We start from the raw sequence: 14,609 nt of genomic DNA, 5'->3' as shown, positions 1-14,609 counted from the left end.
ATTGATTCTGTAGCACACAACCATAGACCACATATCACCTGATGTAACGGAAAAAGTTTTTTTTTAATTTCGCGCAAAGCTACACGAGAGCTATCTTCGCTAGCCGTCTCTAGTTTTGCAGTGTAAGACGAGAGGGAAGGCAGCTAGCCATTAGCAACTACCACCAGCTCTTGGGCTGCTATTTTACCAAAGAATAGCGAGATTGACTGAACATTATAACGCCTACTCTGTTGAAAGGGCGAACATGTTTGATGTGACGGGATAACATTTGTCAGCGAGCATTTCAGTATATCATCTGTTGGCTGCAACGTACATTAAAGGTATAATAAGCTTACAAGCCATCTTGAACAAACTATTCAGATCGAAGCCTAATTTTTCAAGGAATATTTTTGCCCATTGGACTATTAAAAAAAAAAGTGTCGTTTTGTCAAAAGATTTAAAGTTTTCTAACATGGTACACTGATCCTTGTACTTGTAAATTTTCACTTTTTAAATGCCAAATAATTTATTTATTTCGCTTGTGCTCTACCTAGCTACTTCCACATGCTATTACTCTCTTTCATTGGTATGTTTTGAGCATATGATAAATATATATTGATACCTACCATATTTTTGTGATCCATCTAGTACAAAAAAAAAGTTTGAAACCTAAACTGTTTGGGGAATTTGATAAGTAATTATAAATATGAAACAAAATATTATGTAACACATGGGTTAAGCAGTGTACTGTGGCTTGAGCCTTGGAATTTCTCATCAACAGCCCAACTTTCTACCTAATATTATAAGATTTTTTTATTTGATGTCATTAGATCAATATAATACCCTTGAAAAATCCTAAGAAACATTACTCACTGGGCTGTAATATATAACAATCCTACAAGATGTCAGGCTGGAGTTACAATTTTGATTTAATATTTTTTTCAATTGTATTAGTTTAATCTGTGATAGATGAGATTCTGATGGTGAAAATATTATGTGGAATGGTGTGCATTTTGTAACTGATAAAAGTTTTATCAATATTAGTTATTTTATTACAAGTATTGACAAATAATGTATGAGAAAAGTTATTTAAAGATATTAGCTGGACCAACATTCTCAATATTAACCAAAAAATACGAATTAATACTATTTCAGCATATCTTTTATAAGTCTACGCTGCTAACATTGAAGGAAAAGCTTGTTCTACACACACAAGGAATAAAGGTTTTTGTAACACCTGTATTTTATTTCACTCGTAAACCTCTTATTACAATATGTCAGTTTAAGAAAACCAAAGTTTCCTGTTTATTCAACCTTTCAGGAACTCTTTATCATCAGCCATTTACAAAAGTAGTGGTTAACCCAATATTTGTTTTCCCTAAATATCTTAAAAATCAAATCCCGTCCTGCCCGACACTCTTTCACATTAATGCTGTTCTCAGTACATTATAGAAACTGAGCAAATAACTTAAATCTGTACAAAGTTGGTAACAAAGTGCAAAATATAAAGTTCACAGTCTAAAAATGACTAAAAACCACAACCTATAAAACTGCAGGTAAAATTACAAAATGTTTTTCTTGTACTTTAACAAGCACTGAGCAAACAGCTGTGTACTAAACAAAACAATTTGATGGTCATGGCCAGTCTGCAAAGGTTAAAAACTGTCAAGAAAAAATATTTTTGATTCTTGGAAAAATATGATAATGTTGAATGAGTTTTTTTAAAATTAAGTAGATAATAAATATTATATATGTAAAAACAGGTTGTATGGGAAGTGAAAGCACTATATAGTGCTTTCTCTACCCATACCAGCCATTTTTACATATACAATGTTCTCTACAAGTGGGTTTTCATGTCATAATGGATAGATAATGAATAATTCTGTATTAGCTCGACATTTAATATTTACATTTTTGTTTGCTTGCAAGTTTAAAGCAAAGGGTGAAAGGTGGTACAAGCTCAAGCTTTTCTTAATTTGGGGTGGGTTGCATGAATAGGTAGGCAAGCAAACACATGCATATAATGTGGCCAAAGATGTGTGTCCATGTTTATTTTTGTACACTGAAATTTTAATAGTAATTTAAGTTCATGATGAATAATGATGAAACAAACAGCTTAGAATGAAATTTAGGTAATGATTTTAACACAAAATATTTCTGCACATTATAGATTGACTTCATACCTTAATCTGTTTTGTATATAACTTGGTTGTTTGCACTACAAAATCTACTTATTTTGATACTTTATACAAAAATTTTCTACTTCATTACTTAAGCTAAAGGTATTTGTACTCATATTCTCACAACTTCATTCGCCAAAAATGAAAATCTGTATCTATTCATAATGTTGAATAAATAAACTAACTTCTCAATGAGTAAAGTCCAAACTGATTACTAGAGATTACACAACTTGAGTCTCAATTACTTTGATTCAGGATTTGTCTAAAAAAACTCCAATTACTGACACTTAATTGGAGTGAACAAGTAGTTTTTAATTTTTCTTTGTGCCTGCGAGTCCTTTTGGGTCTTCCACAGGACTAACTCCATGCAAGCTCTTGCATCTTCAACACTGTCATGGCTGTTCTCTTGGATACTTCTTTTCAAGTAACTTTTGATGAGAGATTTGAGAGATCGCTTGAAGGGAAGACCATAGCAATGAGGGAAGAGGATGGAAGTATCAATCACAGTCTCGTGAATTAACTTCAGGGCTTTGAGGTCATTCTCTAGTCCGTGACCGATAAGAATTGTTTTTTGAATCCAGTAACTTAAGCAGTACTGCTCTGACATCTGCCAAGGATGTGTGAACATTTAACATGTCACTAGCAGTGATACCACTGAAGTGGGTATTGTAATCTATAATAGGATTCTCTGGCAAAACTAAAGTATCATACACTGTTAGTCCATCAACTCCCACAACACTCACTTTGGTGACTTCTAGACCTTTGAATGTGAAGCACATCTCACAGTCTAGGGCATATATTCCATAAATTCCAATTTTATTTTTATGCCTGGTCTTTAAAAACCCATCAACTGTATCATGGTTTTGGACAGTGACATGGAACTTACCTTTGTTGCAGCCATGATCACCAACATGTCTGCCACAACAAGAGTAAATTTCTTGTCTGACACCACAGTCGAAGGAGACACGTTTTTTTCCAACATGATATTCACATTCTTCATTGGCATGGTACTCGCCTTCTTCAGTTATATAAAATTTAGCATGACATCGACAGCAAATTCTTTCTGTAGGGTCCACAAAAGTGTGTTTGAATGGGGTTGTGTAATCATTTGCAATGATCAGCTTACCAGAATTGTTACACAAGTTGACAGGAAATCCATAATATCTTTGTTCTTCCTTGGAAAGAACATAAGTGTACAACTGATGGTAGAGTTCAGCATCATCAATTTTCATCTTCCGATAGATCTGAAGAGGTGAAAGTAGTTTGTTATTCATGTGCTTTGGTTGATGATGAGGTGGGTTCACCACCCTGTTAGACGGATGATGTTTTGAAAGGTTTTTCGAAGTATTATTGTGCCAAGATCTTTTAGTTCTTGCTGGTGGAAATTTTCCTCTCTCACTTTGGCACTTTTCCTGGTTCTCTGTAAAACAGAAAGACATGTGATGGCTGATTCATAGTATACCTGAAATGTTAAACAAATGTATGGTCCAAGACTGGTTCCATATAGCTCATCTATACCACAGATATTATGCTAGTACACACACAAAATATTTGGTATATGAAATAAGGTTATTATGAAATGTAATCACAGTTACAAATGCAGGAGGATTCATAAATTTTATCTTCACATCAAAAATATATATAAGAAAGCTCTTCTATTACACCAGAAGAAATCTTTAACTGGCATGTTTGTTTATAATATTTATCTCTTTAACAAAATATTTTCATAACATGCCTTTATGTAACATCTAATACACAATCTATTTAATGTACATGCCCAGGAAAAATATTGTTTATTAAAGAAATTTCCAAAAAAACCCAATTTTCTTTTTTTGTGATGCAAAATGGAAAACTTGTATAAATGTATTTGTACAAGAAAATTATTATGTTTAGATATTTACGGATTAGATCTCTGGATTTAATGGCAGTTGCTAATCAGTCAACTAATTCCTTAATCAATTACTTTCAAATAAGTCTTGGACAATTTAAATAATCAAAAATAATAATAAAAACACTAGTTTCATGATTTTTTCACAAATCACACTACTTGAATAACCTGAACAACCTTAATTAATGAAAAATAATAATAGCTGGAATAATCAGAACAATCAATTTTACCCCACGCTATTCAATGCTCATGGATAACTGACTATCAACTCACTGAATGGACAAATATATGTTCTTGGTTTTCAGGACTTGTAGTGATACTGGAGTAATTGAGACATTCTGACAATAAAGTTAGAAAGAACTGATTTTACAGATAATTATAAAAATCTTCATCTTGGTCACAGTAGTAGTATAAAAACTGCTATGAGAAAAATATAACAATGTAGTTAGGATACTATGTTTCAGTAGTGTTCTACTATAACAGTATAGTTATGATACTAACCATACTACATTTGGACATACATTATTTATACATAGTTTCAAAATATGATTGGTGTTTAGTTACATGTACCATCCTTTGTTTATTTTTGGACTTTTTTTCCTCTGGTTATGAGAAAGTCTTCCATGCACGTTTTCTTTCTAAAAATATTTGGTTTTTTGTCAAATCAAAACCGTAAATGGATTTTGGTTGTCTATGTTTATACAGGGATTATTATGCTGAGAAACTTTAGTACCATTCATATTTCTGTAAGGTATTAACATGTTCTGAAATGCATGTTAAAATACCTCTCAGATTTTGCTATATCTATTTCCACACATATTGCACTTGAATTAATAGACTACACATTTGTTTTGCTCTCTTTTCTTTGCTTTTTGCAACATTTTGTAGCAATGAATTAAGTAATTGTTCTTTCAGTGTATTTGTATTATGCTGATTGTTCAGTTAGGATTGTTTGTCTTTATACAGTTTGTGATTTTGTTGTTTATGAAAAAAATGTTTGTTATAGGAGTGTGTCCCTTGTTTTTGGATCTCCTGTTGTGTTTTTTTTTAATTGATGCAATGTTCATGGTATCTATTTTGTAGTTGTGTTAAGTTTTTAGGGACTGTTTAAATGATATGGAGTTTTGGTTTTATTCTCTATAGTTCTTGTTCCAAGTTATTGGGTGGACAGTTTTTTGTTTTACACATATCTTGTAGTTGCCCGTCTTCAACGTTTAGAATTAGATCCAAGGACACCAAGTTCCCTTCTGTTTAGGGTAGAAGGAATGTGAACTTGTTGGATGTGCAGTGTGGTGAAACTGTCATACTACATCTTGTACTGAGATACAAGTAGTTATATTAGCAGTGTTGCTGAGGTGCAAATAGTTGCTTTGGTGGTGCTGAGAGGTACAAATAGTTGCTTTGCTGTTGCTGAGAGGTACAAATAGTTGCTTTAGTGTTACTGAGAGGTACAAATAGTTGCTTTAGTGTTACTGAGAGGTACAAGTAGTTTCTTTAGTGTTGTTGAGAGGTACAAATAGTTACTTTGATGGTGCTGAGGTAAAATATTTGCTTTGATGGTGCTGAGGTTCGAATAGTTTCTTCGGTGCTGCCGAGAGGTACAAATAGTTTCTTCGGTGCTGCCGAGAGGTACAATTAGTTGCTTCGATGCTGCTGAGAGGTACAAATAGCTTCTTTAGTGTTGCTGAGAGGTACAAATAGTTTCTTCGGTGTTGCCGAGAGGTACAAATAGTTTCTTTGATGTTGCCTGAGAGGTGCAATTAGTTGCTTTGATGTTGCTGAGAGGTACAAATAGGTGCTTTGATGTTGCTGAGAGGTACAAATAGGTGCTTTGATGTTGCTGAGAGGTACAAATAGCTTCTTTAGTGTTGCTGAGAGGTACAAATAGCTTCTTTAGTGTTGCTGAGAGGTACAAATAGCTTCTTTAGTGTTGCTGAGAGGTACAAATAGCTTCTTTAGTGTTGCTGAGAGGTACAAATAGCTTCTTTAGTGTTGCTGAGAGGTACAAATAGTTTATTCGGTGTTGCTGAGAGGTACAAATAATTATTTTGATGGTGCTGAGAGGTACAAATAGTTGCTTTGATGGTGCTGAGAGGTACAAATAGTTGCTTTGATGGTGCTGAGAGGTACAAATAGTTGATTTGATGGTGCTGAGAGGTACAAATAGTTGATTTGATGTTGCTGAGAGGTACAAATAGTTGATTTGATGTTGCTGAGGTACAAATAGTTGATTTGATGTTACTGAGGTGCAATTAGTTGATTTGATGTTACTGAGGTACAAATAGGTGCTTTGATGTTGCTGAGAGGTACAAATAGGTGCTTTGATGTTGCTGAGAGGTACAAATAGTTGCTTTGATGTTGCTGAGAGGTACAAATAATTTCTTTGATGTTGCTGAGAGGTACAAATAGTTTCTTTAGTGTTGCTGAGAGGTACAAATAGTTGCTTTGGTGGCACTGAGGTACAAGGGGTGTTGGTGGTGGTACAGAGAAAATGAATTCTTGTATGTTTTTTGTTTCATATAAATAATTTCCAGATTTATTTGAAAAAGTTTTGTTTTTTATTAAATCATTTACAGTTCTCATTTGTAAAGTTCTCAATCACCCAGTATGCCCTACAGTTACACTTGTTAAAAGTTACCTAACTGAAAACAATTTCCTTAACATAAGTTAATATTAAATAAAAAACAAAAAATCAACCTATATTTAATACCAGTTTTTCTCCACTTGATCAGTTTAATGGGATTAAAATTTGCTTCTTGAAAAATGCACGCGAGATCTAACTGACATTTAATAATGAAACATCCTAAAATAATCTTTTGGAACAAACAAATAATCCAGTAAGAAGTGACAAAAAATGGATCAGTGCAGAAGACATGCATACGTTTCTAGTGATTAAACAACATACCTTCTTCATATGGAGACAGATATTTTCCACTGCAGTTTAGACTAATGTCTAGAATATCACAGTTACGATCTTTAACGGTAGACAGCAACCAAGAATGAGTACACTGGGATTTCATGTTACGACGTTTATTGGACAAACTCTTTCTTTTCTTGTTTGTTTGGTGGTTTCCAGGTTTTCTTTCTTTACTGTTGCATTCAGAATCTATAATAAATATTAATAGTAATGAAAACATTCCCAGGCAATAGGTACTAAAGTTTTCAACAACTGCATTTAAATTTTTAAAAAATGTGAAAACAAATATCTGTTGTCACTGAAACAATTATTAATCAAAACAACTTAAAGCTTCTATATTTGATATTTGTTATTACAAATTCAGAATTTGAACTTTAGAAGCAACTGAAACTATGAGAATCTTGGAATAATATGAATAAAAGAAAAAGACATGAATTATTTGTATCAGACTGACAGTCCATTTCACCATGCCTAAAAATTCAACACTTTTACATGAAAATTAGAATTGGTAAAAATACTTAGGGAGATAGTTAATCAATGTATACACAGTGATTAGGAAGTATTTGAAGATATTTTTCCCTTCTTGTTAAAAAAACAAACGAAATAAAAGCAACAACAAAAAAGTTGACCAAGAGAAAAGAAACAACAATAGTTGGTTACATTTCTTTTCCACTTGTAAACTGAAACAAATTACTTTATACACCTTACATTGGTTTTGTTAGACATATTTGTACTTGGTTTCCAATACTGCAATGATACTTTAACTGTACCAGTAATATTTCTCTAGCCTGCTTCCTACAACTGTGGTTTTATCTGTTTAGAATTTTCTACTATTAAATTCATATTATGTTAATTAGTAATGTATCATTTGGTAAGAATACTGTGATAGCAGTAATCACCTTTTCTATTTCTGTATTCTGACAATAAAACTGTCAGCATTTATTTTTATAAAAAAAAATTACCGAGCTTCCTGATAACAAAGAAATGTATATAAAAGTACAAAAAATATTTTATATGAAAATTCTATAAATCTAGAAACTCGTGATAAAATCTTTGTTTATATATACGAATGTAACATTTCTAAACTAACACTACACCATGAAAATTAAAGTTTCATACTGTACTAGTTACTTATGACTAATCAAATTGTATAATTAGGTTGCACTATGGAAATACCGTTACTTCATATATTGTAACCATTTCACACTAACAAAAACAAAACTGTGTGTACTTGCTTTACTGGTGTCCTAGCGACCTCAAAAGGAATAACCAATCACAGTCCTTCATGAAAACTAAGGCTAAGGTTGTATTTGACCTAACTGAATGAGGTTATCCTCACATGTCTCTTTTATTATATTTGAAACTATTTGTTAACAATACGATTATTTGGTAGATCAAACTACTGATTTTAAACATGTGTTTTCTATACAACCTGCTTATTAAATAAAGTTGTTATATTAGTACACACAATATTAGTGTTTAATCAGACAGAAGTAATGTCACAAGATATACGACAAAATAATAAAACGTAATTAACACGGTCAACAGTCTACATTAATCAATCGAATTATATATTTTTAATTAAAGAATGCTACTTACAAATGTAGTGTATATTAATTTTCTAATGTCAATATGTTTCCATATGAACACATTTTTAACTTTAACTATCTTAGTGACATAATTCTTAATTAAGTGATAAATTACGTCACTTCACAGTTATAAACTTACCTTTAAACAAAACATCTACAGTAAAGTTAACAGTTTCCATCCCAAATACATAGTTCACAATTTATTATTAAGAATTACACAGCCTAGATCCTACTTGTAGACTTACCCTACGATTCAGGTCCGTTGGATATGAACTTTTAGTACCAGTCTTTATTTTATATGTAATCTTGTTCCTAATGTCACTGAAACTAATAAACCGAAATAATCATTTTTGCAGTAGTGTTAAAGGGCTTTTAACAGCTTCAAAATATGCGCAACATTTAACTAACTAATGAATATTAGTACTTCCTTTCTCGAAATTTTGATGACATAGTGCATTTCCCAGCCAATCAGCGACGTTGCTGCTATGAGACTTCTAACTTACGAAAACGAGACCGTTCTCACGTAAGCTAATTCCACAAATTCCATAATTCATTGTAACTTGTAAAGTGCAATGCACACTTTAAGTCTTACAATTTTAATTTCTGAGAAACTGTGCTTTAACTTAATGTGCAAATCATAAATAACGATTTTAATTTGAACCCTCATTCAAAAACCTTTCTTTATCAATATAACAGATTTCGTTACATAAAAATTACAATAAATTAATAACTGCAGCCTCTTTTCCATAATCTTATATACTTAAGGTTTTGATAAAGTTTTTTGACAAATATACACATAATTTTTCTTGGGTCTTTAAATCGTAACACGAATTAAGGTCATTAACAACCGGTGTCAGTGAGTTCATACCCTAATTTAAATTTTAACAATTACATATAAATTTCTTACTTTAAAACATTTTCATAAGCAAACAGAATAAAATTATCACGTTAAGATAACATTACCTTGTGTATTTTGAAGACATTCATTCTGTTCGTAACGTCTAAAGATAAAAACTGCACTGAATACTATTATCACTGATGTGACAAGAGCTATTTCCGAGTTTTCACGAAGTGCATCTATCCACATCGCCATGCTGTTTACGCGAAGGTAACTAGGCTTGCGTAATGAATAGGAGAGTTTAAGCAAGCGACCAATTGCAATGCTGGGTTTTGTCTTTATGACAAATCAAATTGGTCAAAATTTGAACATGATTTTAAAATAACATTTTTAAAATCAAATAAACACATATTATTTAAAGAATTTATACTTATTTCTTTCAATAACCAAACTACATTTGATAATATTCTCTGTAAGTATTTTGGAAATAAGAATAATGTGTTTTACATCTTTTGATTTATAAATTACGTACTACTAATAAAATTGAGGGAACGAACTTTGGGTTTTTTAAATGTTTCAATTGATTAATTAGACAAAATCCATGTCTCTCAGATGCGGTATTTGATATCACCTGACCGCAAGTGATAATGCCATGATAGTTAATAGTTATCATAATGCTGTCATTATTAACTTGTAAGCCAAGTTATTAATAAAAAATAGTACACGTGGTAGAGATAATAGTTGTACAAAAACAGGATAAATCACAGAAGTAAATAACAGATTTATATGAAATTAAAATTTTGGCTGTAAAGCTTGTTTTTTGCCAAGCGCGAAGATACATAATGATTGTTGTTGTTATTTGTAATTAAGCACAAAGCTACACAATTGTTTAACTGGGCACTGCCCCTCACAGGTATTGAAATCCGATTTATAGTGTTGTAAGTACGCAAACATACTGTTGTGTCGCTTTGGGATCGCTACACAATTAACACGGTTAAGGCGCTCGACTCGTAATCTAAGGGTCGCGGGTTCAAATCCCCGTCACATCAAATGTGACGTGCTTTTCTTTTTAGCCGTGGGGGTGTTATAACGTAATGCTCAATCCCACTATTCGTTGGTAAAAGAGTAGCCCAAGAGTTGGCGGTGGGTAGTGATGACTAGCTGCATTTTCTCTAGTTGTACACTGCTAAATTAGGGACGGCTAGCGCAAAGAGCTCTCGTGTAGCTTTGCGCGAAACAAACAAAGAAACAAACGCTGCACAATGAACAACTATCTGCGCTATGCCCACCGAACGTATCGAAAACAAATTTCTAGCGTTATGAGCTTTAAACTTACCGCTGAATAATTGAAGGGGTGCAGCGAAAAGAACTATTGCACAACTGTATTGCACATTATCGATAAAACAATACAAACAAGGTTTAATTATGTAGGAAGAAAGAAGCAGGAAATGGGGTAATGCTATTGAAAGAGGAAATTATGACGTTAATTCCTGTGTAAGAAAATAACAGATGATTTTTGTAAAGGTTGGAATATCTACTTTTATCAATCGCTAAAGAACTGTGGTTTATATAAGCCGTATCATTCCTCTTTAAAAACTCCTTTCATTGGTTCGACAGAGGCACGTAGTTAAGGCACACTTCTAATCTGAAAGTGGTAAAATCCCCGTCATACCAAACATATCCGCCCTTTCATGCGTGGAGACGTTATGATGTGACGGCCAATCCCACTATTATTTGATAAAAGAGTAGCCCAAGAGTTGAAGGTGGGTGGTGATGATTAGCTGCCTTCCCTCTAGTCCTACACTGCTAAATTAAGAACGACTAGCGCAGATAGCCCTTGAGTAGTTTTGCACGAAATTCAAAACAAACAAACTCCTTTCACAATTAAAAATAATAAAAGATTTGTTGATAATTATGCGCTCAAATATAATATATCTGTTTTAAAATAATTCAAGAACATTAAATCCTAAAAATACACATTTACTACTCAGTGATGTCGAGAAACCCACTTGTTGAGAAATTTATATGCAAAAACGGCTCGTTTGGGTTGAGAAAATATTTTACATAATATAATATTTTTACATAAATATTTTCTCAACCCAAACGAGCCGTTTTTGCATATAAATTACACATTTACTTCGTTTACAAGCAACAGCAACAAAGAAAAACAAATTATTCAATCCCAATGTTTGGACTAGGGCATTCCTTAATAGTTACAGTGTAAGTTGAAATGCCGTGTTTGAATAACTTTTTTCCTTTTTGTAAACATAGTTTCAGTTTCTTATAAAATACTATTATCACAAATTTGAACAATGTGTGCACAAAAATAATAAAAAATAAACATAGACTAACAATTTGGAGAATGATGAAGGAGAAACATAAATCACACTTAGTTTTCCTCTTAAGTTTTTCCTGCGGGTCTTCTGATTGGACAGTAGTAATTCTACGGACTTACAGTGCTAAAATCTGGGGCTCGATTCTCCCCGCTGGACATAGCAGATGGCCCAATGTGTTTTTATGTAAGTAAATTTTAAAAAATCGTTTAGCTAACACATAGAAAGATTATATATTACATATCTTTAAGGTAAAAAGTCAGACATCACACTGAGGAAGAATCTGTGTTTATTCACTATATGTATATGTAAATTGTTTGTCTGGTGACATGGTGCAACGTCGCTGTCAAATAGCAAGACAACAACACTCCCGGAAGGTCACTCAGGCATAGCTGAGGCCTAGTAATACGTTTTCATGGACACTGAACCCAAACCTGAGGTCAGATTTTGTTTTCTTGGCCTCTATCGAGATTTCAGAGGGTCACGTTTGAAGCTTGAAGCTGTGTGTATATCCCCACCACACATAACACCCGTACTTAGGTACCAGTGTATTGTGTCCCAGTAAATTTTATTTTCTGGGATAGCTGTAGAAGAAATCATTAATAATGGGAGAGGTTAATCAGCATATACAGAACTCTGTGAATCATGGGGAAGTCTTTAGATCCTACAAGTGGTGTTGTTATTTTATGCCAGTGGAAAGATAACAACTAAAATGAAACCTAAACAAATATAAATTCATAGAGAATGACAAGAAAATGCCAGATATAATCTACGTATTACATTTAAGTGTACATCAATCTAAAATTATCATATTTAAGCTTTCTAAGCTCAGCTCATTCGTTATCTGATTTTATAAGTCTTCCTGTATGACACAATGTTAAACTTAAAGTATACCATATAGGATATAATTTAAATACAAAAGACGCCAATAATAGATGCTTGTACCAAACATACTTTCTTTTCAATCAATTTTTAGGACTCTCAAAAATTTTGTTTAACCAATAAAACTACAAAATGGTCTACCCACTCTGCCTGACACCGAGATCGAATTTTGAACTGTTACCTTATAAGTCTTCAAACTTTATCTTACATTTTATTAAAATGCATTTTTCTATAACAATAAATTAAAGCATTATAATTTTCTCTAAATTAAATTATGGTACTATTTGTAAATAATAAATATTCAAAATACTATCAAAAGAAGAAAAGCTTAACTGTGAAAAATATTTAATTTAAGAATATACTAAAAAGATAAATATAAATACTAAAACCAAATGCCGAAAATATGCATTTTTGGTTTGTTTTGAATTTCACGCAAAGCCACACGAAGGCTATCTGCGCTAGCCGTCCCTAATTTAGTGGTGTAAGAATAATGTTATAATGTGACGGTCAATCCCACTATGTGTTGGTAAAAGAGTAGCCCAAGAGTTGGCAGTGAGTGGTGATGACTAGCTGCCTTCCCTCTAGTCTTACACTGCTAAATTAATGACGGCTAGCGCAGATAGCCCTCAAGTAGCTTTGCGCGAAATTCAAAACAAATAAACAAACGAAGAGTTTAACGCCCATAAAACTGATCCTAAACAATTCTGGACACACTTGAAAATATTTACAAATACAGGAACAACAAACACAGTATATCCACCACTGGAACTGGATGGAGAAACAGCATACACTAACACAGAAAAAGCCGAGATATTTAAAAAACACCTAGAAAACACGTTCAAGACACATCATGAACCAGACATGAACAGATACTTTTATAATACAGTCACAAACTTTATTGATCACAACAGAAGCATTTTTACACCTAAATTTCCAGTCAACACTATTACACGCCAAGAAAAAACAAAAGACTGGAGCACTCATCAACTGATTAAACATATCACTGTAACAGAAGTCGTAACTGCTATTAACAACACAAAAAACAAAGCCCCTGGAGAAGATGGTATTCAAGCTCTCCTCCTAAAACAAGGCACTCAGAGATTATATGAACACCTAACAGCGTTATTTAATCTCTCACTATCAGCAGGATATATCCCCGTTTCTTGGAAGGAAGCAATAATATTAATGTTCCAGAAAGAAGGAAAGCCAGCGAATAAACCAAACTACCGCCCGATTAGCTTAACCAGTTGTATTGGCAAAGTATTAGAAAGGATAATTAGTAATCGTCTGTCAGTTTACTTAGAAGAAAATTCAAAATTACCAGAAATTCAAAACGGATTTCGAAAAAACCGCCAAACTACAGACCACCTGATTCGACTTACAGAATCAATTACCGACAGCTTCAACAAAAAAGAATGCACTGTAGCTTGCTTTCTCGACATTGAGAAAGCATTTGACACAGTGGGGCATAATGGCTTACGTCACAGATTACTTGAAATGGCATTACCCCAGGAAACTATTCGCTGGCTGTCCAACTTCCTGGATAACAGAATGTGTAAAGTAAATGTAAATGGGGCCCACTCAGGGTCCTTTTCACCCGAAGCAGGAGTCCCGCAGGGAGGGGTTGTTAGTCCTATATTATTTGTCATGTACGTGAGTAATATGCCTCTGTCGGACCTAAATTTAGGTTATGAATCACAGTTCGCTGACGATGTAGCAGTCTGGAAAAGCGCCCCCACTCCGTCAATAGCAGCAACGAACCTACAACCAGTCCTAAATAACATCGAAGAATACTGCCAGAAATACAGAATCAAAATCAATATTCCAAAAACTCAAGTCATATTATTCAGCAGACTGAATAAGCTGAAAAAAGATCCACCAAAACTATATATGAATGGATCACTTTTACTGACTGCTACTTCTGCTAAATTTCTAGGTCTAACCTATGATTCAAAATTAACGTGGTTACCACATATTAAAAATGTACTGATACGAATCTGGAA

General features: G+C 33.1%; 1 pseudogene across 1 annotated transcript; it reads right to left on the bottom strand.

Annotated features, from left to right (window-relative positions):
• Window positions 1-1,198: 1,198 nt before the first annotated feature.
• LOC143244166 (exonuclease GOR-like) lies at window positions 1,199-9,842 on the bottom strand (annotated as a pseudogene). The gene is made up of 3 exons (XR_013024929.1): window positions 9,517-9,842; window positions 6,953-7,153; window positions 1,199-3,579 (listed from the first exon to the last, which is right to left on the bottom strand). The product of XR_013024929.1 is annotated as an exonuclease GOR-like (transcript).
• Window positions 9,843-14,609: the final 4,767 nt, after the last annotated feature.

Source organism: Tachypleus tridentatus, chromosome 2 (assembly GCF_004210375.1).
Source record: "Tachypleus tridentatus isolate NWPU-2018 chromosome 2, ASM421037v1, whole genome shotgun sequence".
Classification (NCBI taxonomy): domain Eukaryota; kingdom Metazoa; phylum Arthropoda; class Merostomata; order Xiphosura; family Limulidae; genus Tachypleus; species Tachypleus tridentatus.
This window is presented reverse-complemented; position numbering and strand designations above follow the sequence as displayed.